Source organism: Kogia breviceps, chromosome 3, assembly GCF_026419965.1.
Source record: "Kogia breviceps isolate mKogBre1 chromosome 3, mKogBre1 haplotype 1, whole genome shotgun sequence".
NCBI lineage: Eukaryota > Metazoa > Chordata > Mammalia > Artiodactyla > Physeteridae > Kogia > Kogia breviceps.
In genome coordinates, this window is record NC_081312.1 from 134,957,241 (window position 1) to 134,975,976 (window position 18,736).

Genomic DNA, 18,736 nt, shown 5'->3' on the forward strand with positions numbered 1-18,736 from the left:
GGCTGTGCTTCCCACACACCAGTGACTGCACGTGGCAGAAATACAAAGGAGACCCATTTTGAGGAGAGGTGGGACCCCTCTGACAGGCATCTTGGCTAGAAGACTCCCATTGGCCTTGAGAACTTTCTTAGAATCCTCTACAGTCAAAAATGCTTCCTTTCAGCCTTCTTCCTTCACATCGGGGTCAGATCCACATCAAGGTCGGATGCTTTCCCAGGCTCCCCTGGCTCCCTCCCCGTTTCCCCTTGCAGATATGTCCTCTAATAAATCTCTTGCACATCTCGTCTGTCTTGGTATCTCCCTCCTCAGGGAATTTGGATTAATTCCAGGTCCTTACCCTGTAGGCCAGTTCTGGCCACAGCACCGTTCTGTGGCTTCTGAAGTTATGCGACATCCATGGGCCATACACCAGCTGGGCCAGTGGGTGCCAGTCCTCACCATGCCCAAGACCTACTACCCCTAAAACCCAGATGCAGGGAATTCACCCCTCCTGGGATCCAGGTACCACCACCCCTTCAACCCCGTGGAGCCATTCCCCTCTTGGACAATCCCAGTTCTGGGACTCTTCCCACACACAAAGGTGAACATGTGGACCTGAGGCAGCCTAGAAGCAGAAAGGGATAGCTATATGTTCATTATGTCTGTGTTTTGTTATCCAGGAATTCATTAAACACCTACTCTGTGCAAGACACAGTGACAGCAGAGTATTCCAGGAACTGCACAGGATTTGGAGATGCTTGGAAAGCAAAGACTGAGTTTGAGCATTCACACTCAGAGCTGTGTGACCTTGAGCAAGTTACTTAGCCTCTCTGATCCCTTGTTTCCTCATCTACAAATGGGTTGAATGAGAATTTCATGTTAGAGAGCACAACAAACTGACAATAGGAGACTTCTACAAATAACCAAGAGTATTATTGCTAGGGCTGCAGTTATGACTTCTGTCCTTGAAGGAAAGAGCTGGGCAGTGACTGGATCTGACCCTTCGTTCACCCAGATACTAGCCTCCCACACACAGCTCAGCAACTGGAGGTTGTGTGCTGGGCAGCCATTTGCCTTCTGAACGGCAGTGTCCAATAGGAGTCTGGCCCAAGGTTCATGTCTTTCTCCTCTACCACCAGACCTCCTTCCATGAAAGCTGCCCCTCCTGGCTAAAGCCAAGGGCTCAGAGGAGGGGGAGGAGAGGATGGAAGTCAGGGCTCTGCAGAGGGCAGCCTGGATACCAATGTTTGGAAGGACCCAGACATGGAGCAGACATGGAGTCTGCACCATATCTGAGGGTCTATTGAACTGGATATCTTCAACCCAAGTTACCTGGGTAAGCCCTAGTTCTCTGTATACCAGGAGACAGATGTATTTACTGGGAGGTTCAGAGGAAGGAGAGCTCAGACCCAAGTGGAAAAATCCAAGAGGTCTTCCTAGAGGAGGTTGCATTTAGCCAAGTCTTGAAAGATGCTATGGGGACTAAAGGAGAGGGTAGGACACTCTGGGAAAAAGAAGCAGCATGAGCAGAGACTAGGAGATGGGAATGGGTCAGGTAGCTTGCCTGGAGTGGGACAGGAAAGAAAGACAAGAGTGAAAAATGGGGCCACAGAGGCCATTGGTGACAAGCAGGGGTTAGCTTCTGAAGGACCCTAAATGTCCTGGCCAGGAGTTTGATATTTACCCTGCTGAGATGAGATTTTGAGCAGAGGAGTAATGTTCTCAATGTGTACTAGTGAGATGGGTACCCCAGGGAATTTTGCAACCCCGGGTATCCCTAGCAGGCCCCAGAAAATTTTCGCCATCTTTTGCCATCAGAGAGTTAGAAAAGCTCTGAATTTTATGTATCATGAGGCTGTCACATATCCCCTGTGTACCATTCCAATACACAGGCACACCCACATGCACATGCACACTTAAACCCACTCAGAGGGCCAGGCAGGTTGCCAAGCCCATTTCTGGGTTGCATGGCCAATATTGGCCACCAGAGGGCGCCTCCAGCATCCCAGCAAAAAGTGAGCCCAGAGTGGGCTTAAGCACCCCCACCCCAGGCAGAAGGGAGGGTAGAAACCAACGAGTCCACCTGCCTTGTTTCACTTATGAGGAAACCCAGGCTCAGAGAGCAGAGTGATGTGGTCAAGGGGAAGGTGGAGGAAGTGGCCACCTCAACAGCTGGATGTGAGCAGATGGCTCATAAACTTCCATTCGAAAATCAACAGGATTAAGCCTGAGAAAGAGGTACCCCCTGGGCCAGCACGCACAGCATTCACACCACCGCTACTCCAGAAAGGAGTAAAATGGGGACAAGAACTGTGGCCAAACCAAGCACATCAGAGCTCCCACGCTCTTTCAAGCTTCTGAGCCTTTACCAATGCTGTTCCCCTGCTTGGACTGCCCTGTCCCCAGCCTTCCAGGGGCAAATGCCTGCTGTCCTAACTTTCAGCCAAGGGGTCTCCCCAGCAAGCCTTGCTCACACTCTGTCACCGGGGTGCTTAGTTTGGAGGTGGGAGTGGAGCACTCCCTCATATGCTCCCATGAGCAGAGAGGTTCATTACGGTGTTACTTGCAACAGAATAAAATTAGAATTTAAATGTCCACAATTAGGAAATAATAGTAATAATAATAATGGCATTGTCTAACACCCCCTGAGTGCTTACCATGAGTAGAATCACAATTAACCCTCACAAGGAACTTACAGGAAGCAACTATTATCTCCATTTTATAGATGAGGAAACTGAGACACAGAGAGGTTAAGTAATGGTGATAGGATATGATACATTCATTTCACAGCATATTATACGATCATTTAAAATCATGATGATGTGCTGAAGGTTAATGCCATGAGGAAATATGTACGTTATACTGTTAAGGGGTATTGTGTGTCTGTGCATGTATATATAAATATAAAATATGTAAAAAACATAATATGTAAAATATATAAATATAGAGATGTAAAAATAAAATATGTAAAAAAAGAAAGTTGAATGAAATGTCCTCAGTGGTTTACTCTGGGTAATGGGTGATTTCTATTTTCTTTGTTGTACCTCTCTGTATTTTCCACATTTTCTACAATAAGCAGACATGTTTTTAAATCATGAAATACAGCAGTATTATATATTGGCTGAGAGCAATTTGAGAGTAGCAATTCTGACCTGAATTAGGTCTGAAGAGAATGTAAGGGGTTAAGAAACCTTGACCCTAAAGGTGCTTTTGCAAGCTCCCCTCTGACTTGGCTTCCTGGGCTGAGAGGCTGTTTCATCCTCCTAAGAGTCATTCATTCACTGACTTGCTCTTTCTTCACTCCCTCACTCATCAAGTGCCAGGCATGTTGGGGGAGATAGAGAGATACTCAGTTCCCTTTCTGGCCCCCACTGAGCACAGACTACGAGGTGCTGAGGGCCTAATCAGGGCAGGACTCAGGAAGGGCGGTCACTGAGCGGCAGGAGAGGGGTCAGGGGGCAGAAAGGACAGCATGGGGAGGGACAGGGGCAGGGACTGTCCAGGATCAGTCCAAGGGTCTGGCTTGGGCATCACATGACAGTGGAGTCCCTCAGGACTACCCGGTTCACAGCTGTTGCATCCCCGGCATCAGGTGGCTTGAGATTGGTGAATGAATGAATGAATGAATGAACAAATAAGACCAATGATGGAGTGGGGAAAATACCTGAACCTTTATCATAGACAAGGGATTAATGTCTCTAATTTATAAACAGCTTCTAAAAGTAGAGAAGGAGGACTTTCCTGGTGGCGCAGTGGTTAAGAATCCACCTGCCAATGCAGGGGACGTGGGTTCGAGCCCTGGTCCAGGAAGATCCCACATGCCGCGGAGCAACCAAGCCCGTGTGCCACAACTACTGAGCCTGTGCTCTAGAGCCCGTGAGCCTAGAGCCTGTGCTCTGCAACAAGAGAAGCCACCGCAATGAGAAGCCCCCGCTCGCTGCAACTAGAGAAAGCCTGCGTGCACCAACGAAGACCCAACGCGGCCAAAAATAAAATAAATAAATTTTTATATTTTTTAAAAGTACAGGAATTAGAAGATATAAAAAAAAAAAACAAATAAATAAAAGTAGAGAAGGAATAAACCAACAACCTTCTAGAAAAAATGGGCTAAAAATATTACCAGACAGTTCACAGAAAAAGAAATGCAAATGGCCCTTAGCCATATGAAAAGATGTTCAACCTCAATCAAATAAAAGAAATGCAAATTGAAACTACTCTGTGATACCGTTTCCAACTTATCAGATGGGCAAAAATCCAAAAGTTTGGCAGCACATTCTGCCGGAGAGGCCATGGGCAGCTAACGGGAATGCAAAACGATGTGATCCCTTTGCAGAGGAATTGGGCAAAAGCTAGCAAAATCACTATGTGTGTTCAAGCTGCGACTCGGGAATCCCACTGCTGGGAATCGACTCCAACCGGAGTCGATTTTCCAGCCGAAAAATGGAAGCGTGAGGCTTTTTACTGCAACTCTATTTGTAACAGCAAAGGACTGGAAAGAAGGAAAATGTCCACCAGCAGGGGACTGTGGTTTTCAGCACAAAGGAAGATTCTGGTGGCAAAGACCAGGGGAGATCTCAACAGACCACTGTGGGGGAGATCGCAGGGCGAGATGTACAATGAATCAAACAAGGTGGAGGAAAGTGTGCCTGTATGGTCACATTTAACTAAGAAAAGGAGGGAGGGATACAAATATATGTGTAGACATCTGTGTATGTTATATGTACATATACACACGTGTGTATACATATATATAAATCAATGTAAGGAACACACATGTATGTGTGCGTGTACATGAAAATCAATGTAAGGATAAAGCATAATTTTTAAAAATTAATAGTTCTAGGAAGGGGGGATTGAATAAGGAGGGCACAAATAAAAGTTAGACCTTTGTAAATATATTCTGTATGATAGACTTTGGAACCATAAATAAAATTTTAAAATTTTAAATAAATTCACAAAAACTGGAAGTAAAATGAAGCAACCAAGTCTATACATTGAGTTAGTGATATAACCACAAAGAGAAGAACTATTCTAAATGACTTCCAGGCAAAGTAACTTAAAGACACATGAACCAATTACAATGTCTGAACCTTACTTGCATCCTGATTCAAACACCTAAGTTGTAAAAAAAAAAGAAAAATGATGACGTTCAGGAGACAATCAGAAAAATGGGAGACCTGACTAGACATATGATGATATTAACTGGGATAATGGCACACATTTTAGGTGAGATAACGGTACCATGGAAAGATAATATTTTTTAAAATAAATAAATAAATTTATTTTTTAAAATGGTGGGCTAGGTGGGACATCATTAATGTGGTTTTTTTTTAACATCTTTATTGGAGTATAATTGCTTTACAGTGGTGTGTTAGTTTCTGCTGTATAACAAAGTGAATCAGCTATATGTATACATATATCCCCACATCTCCTCCCTCTTGCGTCTCCCTCCCACCCTCCCTACCCCACCCCTCTAGGTGGTCACAAAGTACCGAGCTGATCTCCCTGTGCCATGCGGTTGCTTCCCACTAGCTATCTATTTTATGTTTGGTAGTGTATATATGTCCATGCCACGCTCTCACTTCATCCCAGCTTACCCTTCCCTCTCCCCATATCCTCAAGTCCATTCTCTACGTCTGCATCTTTATTCCTGTCCTGCCCCTAGGTTCTTCAGAACCTTTTTTTTTTTTTTAGATTCCATATATATGTGTTAGCATATGGTATTTGTTTTTCTCTTTCTGACTTACTTCACTCTGTATGACAGACTCTAGGTCCATCCACCTCACTACAAATAACTCAATTTCATTTCTTTTTATGGCTGAGTAATATTCCATTGTATATATGTGCCACATCTTCTTTATCCATTCATCTGTCGATGGACACTTAGGTTGCTTCCCTCTCCTGGCTATTGTAAATAGAGCTGCAATGAACACTGTGGTACATGACTCTTTGAATTATGGTTTTCTCAGGGTATATGCCCAGTAGTGGGATTGCTGGGACATATGGTAGTTCCATTTTTAGTTTTTTAAGGAACCTCCATACTGTTCTCTATAGTGTCTGTATCAATTTACATTCCCACCAACAGTGCGAGAGGGTTCCCTTTTCTCCAGGAAAGATAATATTATTTATGAATAAAATGAAATGACATCTGGGATTTGCTTCAAAAATAATTTGGTCATTGTTGGGGAGGGGTGAGGAAACAAGATCTAAGGCTGATGAGGAGGTAGCTGAAGGCTGCTGGTGAGTAAGTGGAGGGTCATTAAAGTACTATTCTTTGTACTTTCTTAGATGTTAGAAATTTTCATGATAAAATGTTAAAAAAAAAACCCAAACCTGGCACTTGGTAAGGAAGTGGAAAAATTGAAACTCATACATTACTGGTGGTAACGCAGAATGGTGCAGGCATCTTGGAAAGCTGTCTGGCAGTGTCTTATGATACACTTTACCTACGATCCAGCAACCCCACTCTTGGATATTTACCTGGAGAAATGAAAACTAACATTTGCCCCAAAAAGGATGCTTCCAGTTAGGAATAGAATTCCTCCTGGCGTTTGTCAGCCTTGACAACTCAAGTTAGAGTTTAGACTTTAAGCGTTTATTATTACTTTGCAAATAGTACAGCCATTCCAGATAACAGTTGGGCAGATTCCTCTAAAGTTAAAACATACACTTACATATGACTGAGCAATCCCACCTCTAGGTAGCTTCCCCCCAAAAATGAAATTTTATGTCTGCGCAAAAACCTACACACGGAGTGTTTACAGTGGCATTATTCATAATTGCCAAACACTGGAAACAATCCAAATGTTCATCAATGGGTGAACAGATAAATACACTGTGTACATCTATACAATGGAAATACAACTCCCTGGGCAATAAAAAAGGAACCAACTATGAATACACAGAACAACACAAATGACTCTCAAAAGCATTTATGCTGAGTACAAGAAGCCAGAAGCAAAAGGTTACCTGCTGTGTGATTCCATTTACGTGGCATTTCTGGAAAAGGCAAAACTATAGGGACAGAAAATAGATCAGAGGCTGTCAGGGACCAGGAGGGGGAGGAGGTGTTGATAACAAAGGAGCAGGAAGGAAATATTGGTGGATATTCAACGGCTTAATTACGGTGGTGTTTACGCTACTGTTAAACATTTGCCAAACCTCATACACTAAAAAGGGGTGAATATACAATATGTGGATTATACCTCAATAAACTCTCCCCCAAACAGACAAAAACCGGGCACTTGGTAGATGATGGAATAAATGCTGATTGAATGCCGGATGAATGAGTGAACAAAGAGAACCCAGAAAGAGCAGTAGGTGAGAGTGGGAATGGGCCTGTTTGAGATGGAGGTTGGGGGACCTATGGGAGCCCGGAGTGGGGGTGACCAAGGGCAGCAGGACATTCAGGGTGGAGTCCCCGATACCATGGGCCTTTGACATCAGCTGACCGTTTTCCTCCTCCGCTCTCCTGACCCTGTCCTTTCCCCACAGTGAATGCCCAGTCCCTGGCTGCCACCTAAAGGAGCAATAGCTTCAATCTAAACCTGCTCACTCATGGAAGGATTCAGTCCCACTGCTGCCCAAGTTCAAGTTCCTCTGAGTTCTGAGACAGGCAGGTGCTCAGAGAGGCGCCAAAAGTGGCTCCCCACCAGGTCTCTCCTGCCCTTCCTATGTCCTGCCTGAGCCTCAGGAAACACAGGGCTCTCAGTCTTCTGATTTGGGCATGGAGTGCCACCCACGTGCTTGGTGGTGGGCAGAGCCCAGAGACACCTCTCTCCATCCACAGCCAGAGTCATTGCTCTGCAGGGCCTCGACCCAGGGCATGGGGACCCTGCGGGAGACACCATCCCTTCCCTGGAAGACAATTAGTCTAATCTGATGGGAGAACACAGATCTCACCCCAAAGAGCTCTCAGGTAGGTGGAAATGCAGATTCACTTTTGTGATTCTCAAGCTTGACAACCTCCAGAGTTTGTTAAGCCTTTGTTGATATCCTAGTTTCTTGAAGACGGAGTTACAGAAGCCACAGGTGTTTTAACTGTTGCTGAATATGGGGACCAAGGAGGGACAAGGTGGGTCCAAACTTGTGAGGGGAAGGCCCAGATGTGGCAACCGTGGGAGGTATTGACTTAAAAAGGGAAAGATAATTTTGCAGGAAAAGCTTTCTAAATGACCCAGCAGGGTGAGTCAATGTCGTTGAAAGACTGCAGGGGGTGCTAGAAGAACGTAAGCATCCGTGGGTAGCTCAAGGGAGCAACTCAAGCCTTGGAGAAATTTCAGGAAGTTTCAGAACACAGTCTCCCTGGAGACACGTGTGGCACTTCACCTATAAAACCCAGTCATCATACCTGCCTCCCACAATTATTAGAAAGATCGAGTGTGATTACATAGGCAAAACTAAGACAGGGGAGTTATCTGGGGAAGGAAAAAAAGGCTGCCAGAAGCCAGGACAACAAAATGGCACTGGGTTACTGTTCTGAGCCAGTTCCTTGCAATGCAGTGGATGGAGCACATGGAGTCAGAGAACTCTGGTCTCAATCCTGGCTCCACCACAGTGGGGCTGTGTGGCTTTGGGCAGGCCTCTGCTCCTCTCTGGGCATCAGTTTCCACATCTATAAAATGGGCATAACACCCCACTCAGTTGCTGTGAGGATGAAGTGAGAGAAACGTGTTGGTGTATCTGGTGTCCATGGAGTCCAGCCCTTGGCAGGGCTCAGTGAGTGAAAATGATTGGAGTAGGAAGGTGGGTCAGCCTCTCAGTGTCACCATGAGGGGGCTGAGAGGAGCACCAGGCTTCAGGAGGCTCAGAGGTGGCAGAATGGCCAGCATCTGGATTGCACTAGAGGAACTAGGCCTACTGAGGAGGGCCCTGCCCTGGGGTGGGGCCTCAAAAAACAGGGGGGCACCTGGGCACCAACACTGAGCATTTGGCCTTGGACACAAGTCCCAGTCGTGCTGCCTACAAACTAGGGGATCCTAGTCAAGTGTCTTTACTTCTCTGCACCTCACTTTCCTCTTCTGTAAAGTGGGGCTACTATGCCTGCATCACAGGGTTCAATGTGTGTGTGGCTGGGTTCAAAGTTAGCATGTTCCCAGAATCCTCTCCCCAAGTCCAGTTTTGCCCCTCAACTCCTCCCATCCCAGGGACTTTGGGGAGCAGAATCTGAGAGGAGGGGAGAAGGTAGAAGCCCTGTATGGGGGCATGGGGGCTTCCCTGGTGGCACAGTGGTTAGGAATCCGCCTGCCAATGCAGGGGACACGGGTTCGAGTCCTGGTCCAGGAAGACCCCACATGCCGCGGAGCAACTAAGCCCGTGCGCCACAACTACTGAGCCTGCTCTCTAAAGCCCGCGAGCCACAACTACTGAAGCCCGCACGCCTAGAGCCCATGCTCCGCAACAAGAGAAGCCACCGCGATGGGAAGCCTCCGCACCGCAAGGAAGAGTAGCCCCCGCTCACCACAACTAGAGAAAGCCCGCGCACAGCAATGAAGACCCAACGCAGCCCAAAGTAAGTAAAATAAAATAATAATAATAATAATTTAAAAAAAAAAAAAAAGAAGCCCTGCATGACCAGGTCCAGAGAGGGGAAGGAATCCACGCAAAATCTCCAAGTAAATTACAGGTAGAGCCAGGCTGCTTCCTGGAGGGTGGCCTTCTGAAAGCAAAGCGCCTCCCTGAACTTACCTGATGTCTGAATCTCTGTCCTTGTCCCTCACTCTGTGACTTCCCAGTGGTTCCCTCGCATTCGCCCGGAGTGCCTGCATTTCCTGAGTTCGTAGGGACCCTCAGTTCCAGACACCGTACAGTCCTGTTATCAAGAGACCAGAAAGAGGAGAGGCTTCGGGCTGCTGTGAGGTCTGGGGAAAAGGCAGGAGTTTTCAACAGGGAGTCCATGCCAGCGTCCCAAGACCCCAGCCTAATGAGTACCATGCTAGGAGTGCACGCAGACAGGAGGATGAGAGACAGGGTGCCTGAGGAGGAGAACATGAGAAAGCTTTAGGAGAGGTGGTCTTAAGACCGGGGAACTAACTGCACAGCAATGGGTTTCATGAGGTCAGGGCCCTCCTCTCTGTTAATAGCTGCTTGAGGTCTTGGGGCAAATTCCTGGTGGCTCCTGCCTCAAAATATATCCAGACCTTATCTTTCAGTGATATACACTGACATATTTATGGATGAAATAATATGATATCTGGGATTTGTTTCAAAATAATCCAGTTGTCAAGAGGGGTGAAAGGTTTGCATGAAACAAAATTGTCTGTGAGCTGATGATGGTTAAAGTGGGTGATAGGGACATCCTTGTACTATTCCTTGTATTATTCTCACTACTTCTGTACATGTTTGCTCTTTTCCGTAACAAAAAGTTCCTGTGTCCAGAATCAGCCATTTCTGTCCAGCTTCACGATCACTGCCCTGGGCATCTGGCCTGGATGGCTGCAATCACCTCACAGGTCAGCCTGCATCGGCCGGGCCCCTCCAGACGATTCTCAACACCACCACCAGAGGGAGCCTGTTACAACGTGAGTCCCCTGCTCCAACTCTCCTGTGTCCTCCTCTCAGAGAACCCCAGCCTCCAAGGCCACGCCACCTCGCCCCTGCTACCTCTCAGGCTCCTCTCCAGCCACACTGGCCTCTCTTCAGCCTCCCGCAGTCTCCTTCATGACCCCTAGAACCCTACGTGCTGAGGGGGATTTGGGGGGAAGTCTGATTTGACCAGACTTTCTTCACCCCATTACATTCAGACATTACAATATGGCATGGGACACAATTATACCTTTAAAAAAGTATTTGCTGTTTACCTGAAATTCAATTGCAACTGGGCATCCTGTATTATATCAGGCGACGCTATCCGTGACAGACTATGAGCTAGTCCTACCAAAAGAACCACACTGTCATCTTAATGTCCATAATGCTCGGCACACAAAGGTGCCCCCTCCTAGCAGACAGTTGCAAAAAAGCACCCTCTGGGCTGATGCAGCTCCTCGCCCAGTTGCAAGGATTTCAGGTCCACTTGCTTCGGTGGCAAAGGTGTCCTGTTGCAGAGCACAACCTGCCCAGCCATTCACGGCAGCCCTGCAGGAGGCCAGAGAAGCGGGTGCCTCCAGAGTGAGGGAGGTTGAACCTGCCCTTCCAGCTCTTTCTCTCCCCCACAGTGGGTAGGGATGGTGGGGGGGGAGTGACAAGGCCTAGACTGGCAGCCCCCTCTGGGTGCTTTGGGAGTCGAGCCCATCTGGGATGGGTCTGAACTCTCTCAGTGCCCTGTGGTGGTGGGTAGAAGGGCCCCGTGCCAGACGCCAGCTGCCCCCGTGGCCGGAGGGTGTCCACTTGAACCGTTCCAAGTAAACATTTGACCAGCTCAGCCCCGGCCATCATCCCATGCCAACACTTGGCCCTTGTTCCTGGACAGGCCCCTCTGTGTCCTGTCCTTTGTGGCTGACATTTCAGCCGGGCCCTGCAGGGGCTGGGGTGACCCGGTGCCCCATCCCCACTCTGCAGACAGGCTCCAGGGAGGGGGTCCCTGTGGCAGCCGGTGCTTGGCGGGGGAGTCCCAGTAGACGGGCCGTCGCCAGGCCGGGTCAGCCGCCCGCCTGAACTCCCCACGTGGGCCCCAGGGCTGCAGAACCCACGGTCTAACAGTGGAGCCATGGGGCTGCCAGCTGACTCGGCTGCTTTGTTCCAGGCCTGGAGTGGTCTGAGGGTGGCTGAGGACTGTGGCTCCTTCTTTGCTGAGAAGCCACAGATAACGCCGGCGACAGGGCCTGATAAAGCGTCTGTCAGAGGCTCCCTCCCAGACGGGCCCTGCCGTTCCCGCCAGCCCCAAGGGCCCCTGCCGCCCAGGCCTGTCTCCACAGGTCCGCCCCTCCCTGGGGTCTCAGCCCTTCTCTTCCAGGCTGGCAGACCCCTCCCCACCCGTATCTTCAGTCTGGCTCTCAGAAGTTCCTGAGGCCTTTGGGCCCAGGAGCAGAATAAACTAATCTTCTCATTTACTCCCAGGAAGAGAATGTCAAGCCATGCGCCTCTCTCGGTGGAATTCCAGACTGTGGCTCCTGGGGAGTTGGGGGAAGGGGATTGGGGGGGCCTGGAATCTCTTCCTAGAGCCCCTCAAATGACATCCCGGGTCACCTCTTTCATGTCACATGAGCCCACTCTATGCCGGGCTCTAGGATGGGTGCGGGGGACACAGGAACAAATAAGACATGGTCCGCGAGTATAGGAGCTTCCAGGAAGAGGGCGCTGGAAGATCTACCCCACCCTGACCTGACCCAGGCCTGCACCCCCAGCCTACAGAGGGGTCTGGCCTGGAGTAGGAGGTATGTGAGGGGGTCCTAGCCAGCCTTGGGTGGGACTCACTGCCAAAGGGCCAGAGAATTGGGACCTTGAGTCTTGGATCTGGTGGAGGAGGCACAGGTCCCGCCCTGGGGGTCAGAAGACAAGGCCCAGAGAACATGCATTTCTGAAGTCAGCCCTCACTGCATCCTGAGCATGGTGCAGGTGAGCAGGTATGGGCTGGGGGCACTGCCAGAGAAGATGCCCTCCAACGGCAGCGGCCCTGCTCCCCGAGACTGCGTGGGGACACTGGGCTCCCAGTTTGACTGCAGAGAGCTGCCTGCTCTGTGCTGACCAAGCTGAACGAGACCCTTACACAACATAGACGGTGGGAGCTGGAGACCCCAGGCTGGAAGCGAGTCTCAGCTCTCTGCTTCTCCTCCCTGTGTGACCCAGGGCAGGCCTCTGCCCCTCTGAGGATTGGGCTAGGGGCCCTCTAAGGCCTCCCAGAGAGAGAAGCCCCAAGGGAGAGTCCCTGTCCAAGGGCCAGTGTGTCCAGCGGGAGAAGGCCTGGGCTGCCTCCCCTCCCCCAGGAGGAGGAATGCCTCTCCGGCTCCGCTTGTTTGGAGTGCTGTGGAGGGAGGGGACCCAGGCGCTGCCTCTCCCGGATGCAGGGATTCCACATAGCTTCGCAGGGGGCCTCTGGCTCATAAAGGAAGGACCTGAGTTCCAGAGGTTGCAAGAGGGGCCTCCTGCCGTCCCCCACCTATGGCAGCTCCCTCTGAAACCCCTGCAGTCACACAGGCTCAGCCCCAGGGGCAGGAAGCAGGACATAAGGTCAGGGAGGGAAGGCCCTTCTGAGGAGGTGACACTGAAACTGACACTTGGAGGCAGGTGAGAAGTGAGAGATGAGTCCCGGGCTGGTCCTGGGCTGGGACACTCATCTCTGGAATCTCCCTCCCGCTGCCTCCGCCTCACACCTACCGCGGTGCCTGTGTCAGACCAAGTTCATGCAGGTTGAAAACAGGGCCAGTCTGTGACATTTCTGCTGGAAGCAGGCAAAGGTGTGGCACCAGGGGGACATGGATCCTGGATTGTGACCCCAAGATAGGAAGGGCTGAGGGGCTGGGGTTCCCCCTCCACAGTACCTGGCAGGGAAGCCCCCCTCACGCTAAGTACTCCCTGCATTAATACTATAGATGCACTCCCTCTTCAGAGGAGAAGGAACACAGCCCAGCCTGTGCCCAGAAAGGGCCGTGTCCCCACGGGCATAAGGGAAAAGCCTGGTTGGCGGCCCAAGCCTTCAGCCTCTCACTCTCTCCTCTGCCCATGGCCTTGCCTGGCTCTGCTGCAGACTTCCTGTGTGGCCTTGGGGATGTCACTCCCCTCCCTGGGTTTGGGACAGTGACCTCGGGACAGGGTGGAAGGATGCAAGTGGTACAGTTGTCCCCAGCCAGTGGATCCTGAGGGCTTTTTGGATGTGGGCCAATGAGAGGTGAGGGTGGGGCTCTGCCACTCCATTGCTGGGCGAACCTGGGGTCCTCCAGGCTCTCTCTGGGGAATCTTGTCCATCTGCAAATAGAGGGGATGCTCTCAATGCCATCTCATCGGCCCCCGACCAGGAAAGCCGAGCGCTCCCCACTTCAGGGTCTCCGCTGCACACAAGCCCTGGGGACCTGAGCACCAACGAGTTACCACGTTTAACGATAAAGACTATAATCTTCTCATCACAAAGCAAAGCAACAGGAAAAAAAGACCCAGTCCCCTTCCATCCCTCAATGCTAACAGCACGGCGTCATTTGAGCCTAGCTAATGCTTGGTCCATGACAGGACACGGGTGCTGGAGGGCAGTCCTTGCCCCTCAGGGTGGCACTGGGAAGCAGGGAATGTCCGCAGGTGCCGATTCTGAGACACGCACAACTACATTCTCCATCTCATTTACTCTTCACCAGCTTTCCAGGTAGTGCACTTTTTTCTTTTTACCTTTTAATTGAAATATACATAGCATGATGCACATGAATCTCAAGTCGTTCATGGAGCTCAAGCTCAATGAACTTTGACATGCGTATCAACCTGTGTGACAACCAGATCAAGACAAAAAACAGTTCCAACATGCCAGAAGATTCTCTCAAGCCCCCTTCCAGTCCGTAACCCCTAAGGATAACCACTATCTTACCCTCTCTCACCATAGATTAGCTTTACCTGTTCTTGAACTTCTTATTAATGGAATAACACGTACCTATTCTTTGCGCCTGGCTTCTTTCACTCAACAGCATGTCAGATTCATTCATGTGGTTGCATCCGTCTCTCCGCAGTTTCTTTATGTTGTTGCGTATTATTCCGTTGCAGGGCGATACCACACCTCATTTAGCCATTCTTCTGCTGATGGACGCCAGAGTTGATTTCACTTCGGGGCTATTGTGACCAACCCCCGGGATCACCCTGCCCGTGCCTTTTGGACATGCACATTTACCTCCCTCGGTTAAGTACCTAGGAGCACACCCACAGGGTCAGGGGTGGGTGGACGCTTAGCTTTCATAGCTATTTAGGCAGTAGGTATGTTCAGCCCCATTTTACAGACATAGAGGCCAAAGGTCAGAGCGTTTAAATCACTCACCAAGCTCACACAATTACTAAATCAGGGAGCCTGGTCTGGAATCCAGAGATTTCTGACTCCAAATTCTTTCTAATCCTGCTTTTTAGGACAGGTGAAGGGGGTGCAAGGGTGGAGGGAGCCAAAAGAGAGGGGAAGCAAAGGGGTGACTCCGATAGCCTGCTCTGTAATCGGCTCCTGGCATGTCCAAGCCGCCTTGGGAGGGCACAGCTCCACTCCCAGGCAGACACAGAATAAGCACAGCCAACTCCGAGCTGTAAAGAACACGCAGGGTCTGGCCCCTCCACTCTCAGGTCTCATACCCTCCCTCTCCCTTCCCATTCATTCCAGCCACAGTGCCTTCCTTGCTACACCCTGAAAGTGCCAGCCGGGGTCCCGCCTCACTGGCCTTTCCACCTTCAGCTCCCACTTTCAGAACTGTTCCTGCCTCAGACAGCCACATGGTCTCTCCCCCACTTCTTTGGGCCTCTGCTTCATTTCCCAGCTGAAAAGAGCACCCCTATCACATGCTGTCCCCTCCAGCTGACCTAATATTTTGTGTATATTTGTTTACTGTCTCTCCCCTACCCTAGAATGTGACCTCTGGAGGGCCAGCCCTCACAATCTTGTGTGCCTGCTCCACCTTCAATATGTGGCACAGTGCCTGGCACCTGATAGGCGCTCCAGAAATACATGTTGAATAAATGAATGAAAAACAACCCCCAGGAGCAGCTGGTGGCAAGTCGCAGGCCAGGAGGGGCTTTTGGTGCCAGATCCGGCTGCCATGTTCACGTTCTGAGATAAAGCTCCCGCAGGCCAAGGCACTGGTCTAGAGCCACTAGCTGGGGTGAGGCAGTGCCCTGGTGGCCTCCAGGCGCTGCAGCAACTCAGCCATCACGGCCGGCTCTCAGTGGAGCCAGATGGACAAGGGCACCAATGTGCACTTGGGTACCTGTTGGGCTGGCCCTTCAGGATGGGGGAATTTAGGATTCCTGGGTAAGAAGAGGAAGCCAGTGGCCACAGATCTCCCCAAATGACTTTTCCCTCAGGGGGTCTTAGAGATCATCTTCAAAAAAGATGGGCCTGGGAATGATTTGAGGGGTCCAGGAAGGTTCCCACCTCCTTCCACCCTTGCCTAGAATACATTCTTCATTCCCTACTGCCACTTGCTGGTCTGGGAAGGCTTTGCTGATTCACATTACAACCCTGGGCCTCATTTCTTCCTTTTATAAAATGGGTGGAATTTGGCCATGAAGTACAGTGAAGAAACAGCCCTAGATCAAAGGTCTGCTGGCATGAATTCTCATACCTCAGGACTGCTGTGTATTCTCTGGCAAAGTCCTGCCCTCTCTGGGCTTCAGATTTCCATGTGTCAAATGCGGGACTGTGGCAGAACTACCTCCAAAGACTGAAATCCTCCCTCAGGTATGACTGACCTCCTGTTCTTTCCCAAGGAAGGACACATTTATCCAGGGATATAGGGAGAGGGAGCCAAGGAAGAGGGTGATGACATAAAATATGAACTTTGCCAGTGTTACACCTTTGCTCTGACCTGGGCTTGCTAGACGTTTCCTCTCTGAACTCCACTGAATGCCTGGCTGGGCTTTAGATAATCTGGGCAGGTGAGTGGGGGAGCTGTGTTCTGCTTTTCTCTCTGTAAACAGGGCTCTGAGTCCCAGAGGGTGACCAACACCAGACCACAGCTACAAACTGTCTCCGAGAGTTTGTCCAAGCTGCTCACAATCCTACTACGTCTCCCCATCACCACCAAGACCAGGAAAATAGCCCAAACTTTTCACTCCAAGTCAGAGACCTAATTTTCAGATGAAGAAAATCAAGGTCTTCCTAGGGATCCCACAGACCATTCATTCGAGCACATACATATGCCCAAGTCTGGGCTTGCGGCGTGTCAGGGTTACCTCACTGACACCACACACAAGCCTGTAAGAAACATGCCATTATTCTCTCCATTTGACAGATGGAAGAACTACCACTCAGAGAGGTTAAGTGACTTATGTAAGGTCACAAAGCTGGGAGTAGCAGGGCCAGGATTTAAAACCAGGTCTGACTCCACATCTGCTCTCCATGCTTCCTTCCCGTGGACTGAGGTAGAAAGAGGAGTATTTTGTGCTTCAGAAGCCCAGGAACCTGAGAGATGGGTTCTACCAACAAGGTAGAATCTACCCAACAACGGGTGGGTAGGGGAGCCAGGGCCTTTGCAACTGCTGCTTGCTTTATCCAAAAAGCCTTCCCCTAGATAACTGCCTTGATCACTCCCACACTTCACTCAGATCTCAGCTCAAAGGGCACTTGACCAAGAAGACCTTCCTTCTAGGACCACTGAGTCTAAATTGAACAACTCCTCCCACTCTCCTTAGCATTAGAGTAACACCTATCACCATCTGAAGCACCATCTTATCTGATGTGCATATTCATTTATTGTTTGCTTGTCTCCTCTGAGAATGTAAGATTTTATCTGTCTTGTTCATCACTATAACCCAAAGCCTAGCACAGCACCGAGTAGGTGTTCAATCGGAGGGCACGAGAGACGGAGTGCCTTTTCCCCTAATAACTGAAAGAAAATGGAGCATCTTTTATCTGCTAGTCATAGAGGAGAGTGAACCCGCGCACATCTCAATCATCCCTAGATGTTAACCCATTTCACAGATGGGGGAACTGAGGCTCCCTCCAACATCAAGGGCCCACGGATGGAAAGATGGCACATGGCAGATAAAGCAGCCCGTTGGGGTGGGGATGTGCGACCCCACGAGTCTGGCTCCGAGCCCAATGCTCCTTGTAAGAGTGGGGGCGGCGCCCAGAAAGGGGAAGGGGTGCTGAAGGCCCCCCAGCCCTCGCAGAGCACTCTGGGCTGGGCTGTGCGCCGCAGGGCCCTGGCCTCACGCCGGGGCCGCACCCTGGGCCGAGCCGCTCAAATTCCTCCCCTCCCACCCCCGCGCTGGCGCCTCCCGCCGCCCCCTGCCACCCCAGCTGCCCGAACGCGGCCCCTGCGAGCCCCCGCTCCTTCCCCTTCCCCGGGCCTGCCAGGCGTCGGGTAGTGAGCACGGGCCAACCCAGCCCGGGCGCTCGTGCCCCCCGGGGTCCCCCGGCCCACCCACCCAGGGCCCCCAGACTCGGGGCGCCCGCAGGCCCCGCGGGTCAGCGGGAACCGGCAATTTCCCGGCCGCCCGCCCGGCCGCCCGCTCTGTACTTAGGCTGATGACGGGTTCCCGCGGCCCTGGTGGCGGGGCGGGCGGTGGGTTCAGGGCGGGCGAAGCCGGCCCAGCCGGTCCCGTGCTCGGCTCTCAGGCGGCCGCCGGGCCTGTGTCATCCACCAGGAATTTCTGTTTTCCCCTCCGCGGGGCTGGAAGAAAAAACAATAATTAGGTCACTGGGCAGGCGGCAGAGAGGGTGTGGGACAGGCCAGTGGCGCCCTGTTGGGCAGGGAAAGGGTCTGGGAGGATGATGGGGAAGGAGAGGCCCCCGCAGTGCTCCCTCCCCCCTTCCTGCCCTCCCCAGGATGCTGGCTGACGGAGGCAAAGGCATCCCGGACTACTGCCACCCGTTTCCTCATGGGCCCATTCATTCCGTGAGCATTTATCGGGCATCGACCGTGCGCCAAATTCTGTGCTAGCCGCTGGGGACCGAGCACTGAACAAAAGAGAAGGAAAGACTTCTTAGAAAAGACCCACAGGCAGCCACGCAAAAAAATACAGTCATTGCTCCCGTGTGAGGGCTGGGGGGATTGGTTTCAGGACCCCTGTTGATAGTGAAATCCAGGGGTGCTCAAGTCCCTATATAAGATGGGGTAGTAGTTCCAAAATAACAAACGCACGTCCTCCAGTGTACTTTAAATCATCTCTAGACTACTTATAATACCTAATACAACGCCATGTAAAC

The 18,736-nt window shown here is 50.8% G+C and overlaps 1 pseudogene; it reads right to left on the minus strand.

The window, feature by feature from the left end:
* LOC131753799 (golgin subfamily A member 7 pseudogene) overlaps positions 1-18,197 on the minus strand; it is a 30,961-nt pseudogene extending 12,764 nt beyond the window's left edge.
* Between the last annotated feature and the right edge of the window lie 539 nt (positions 18,198-18,736).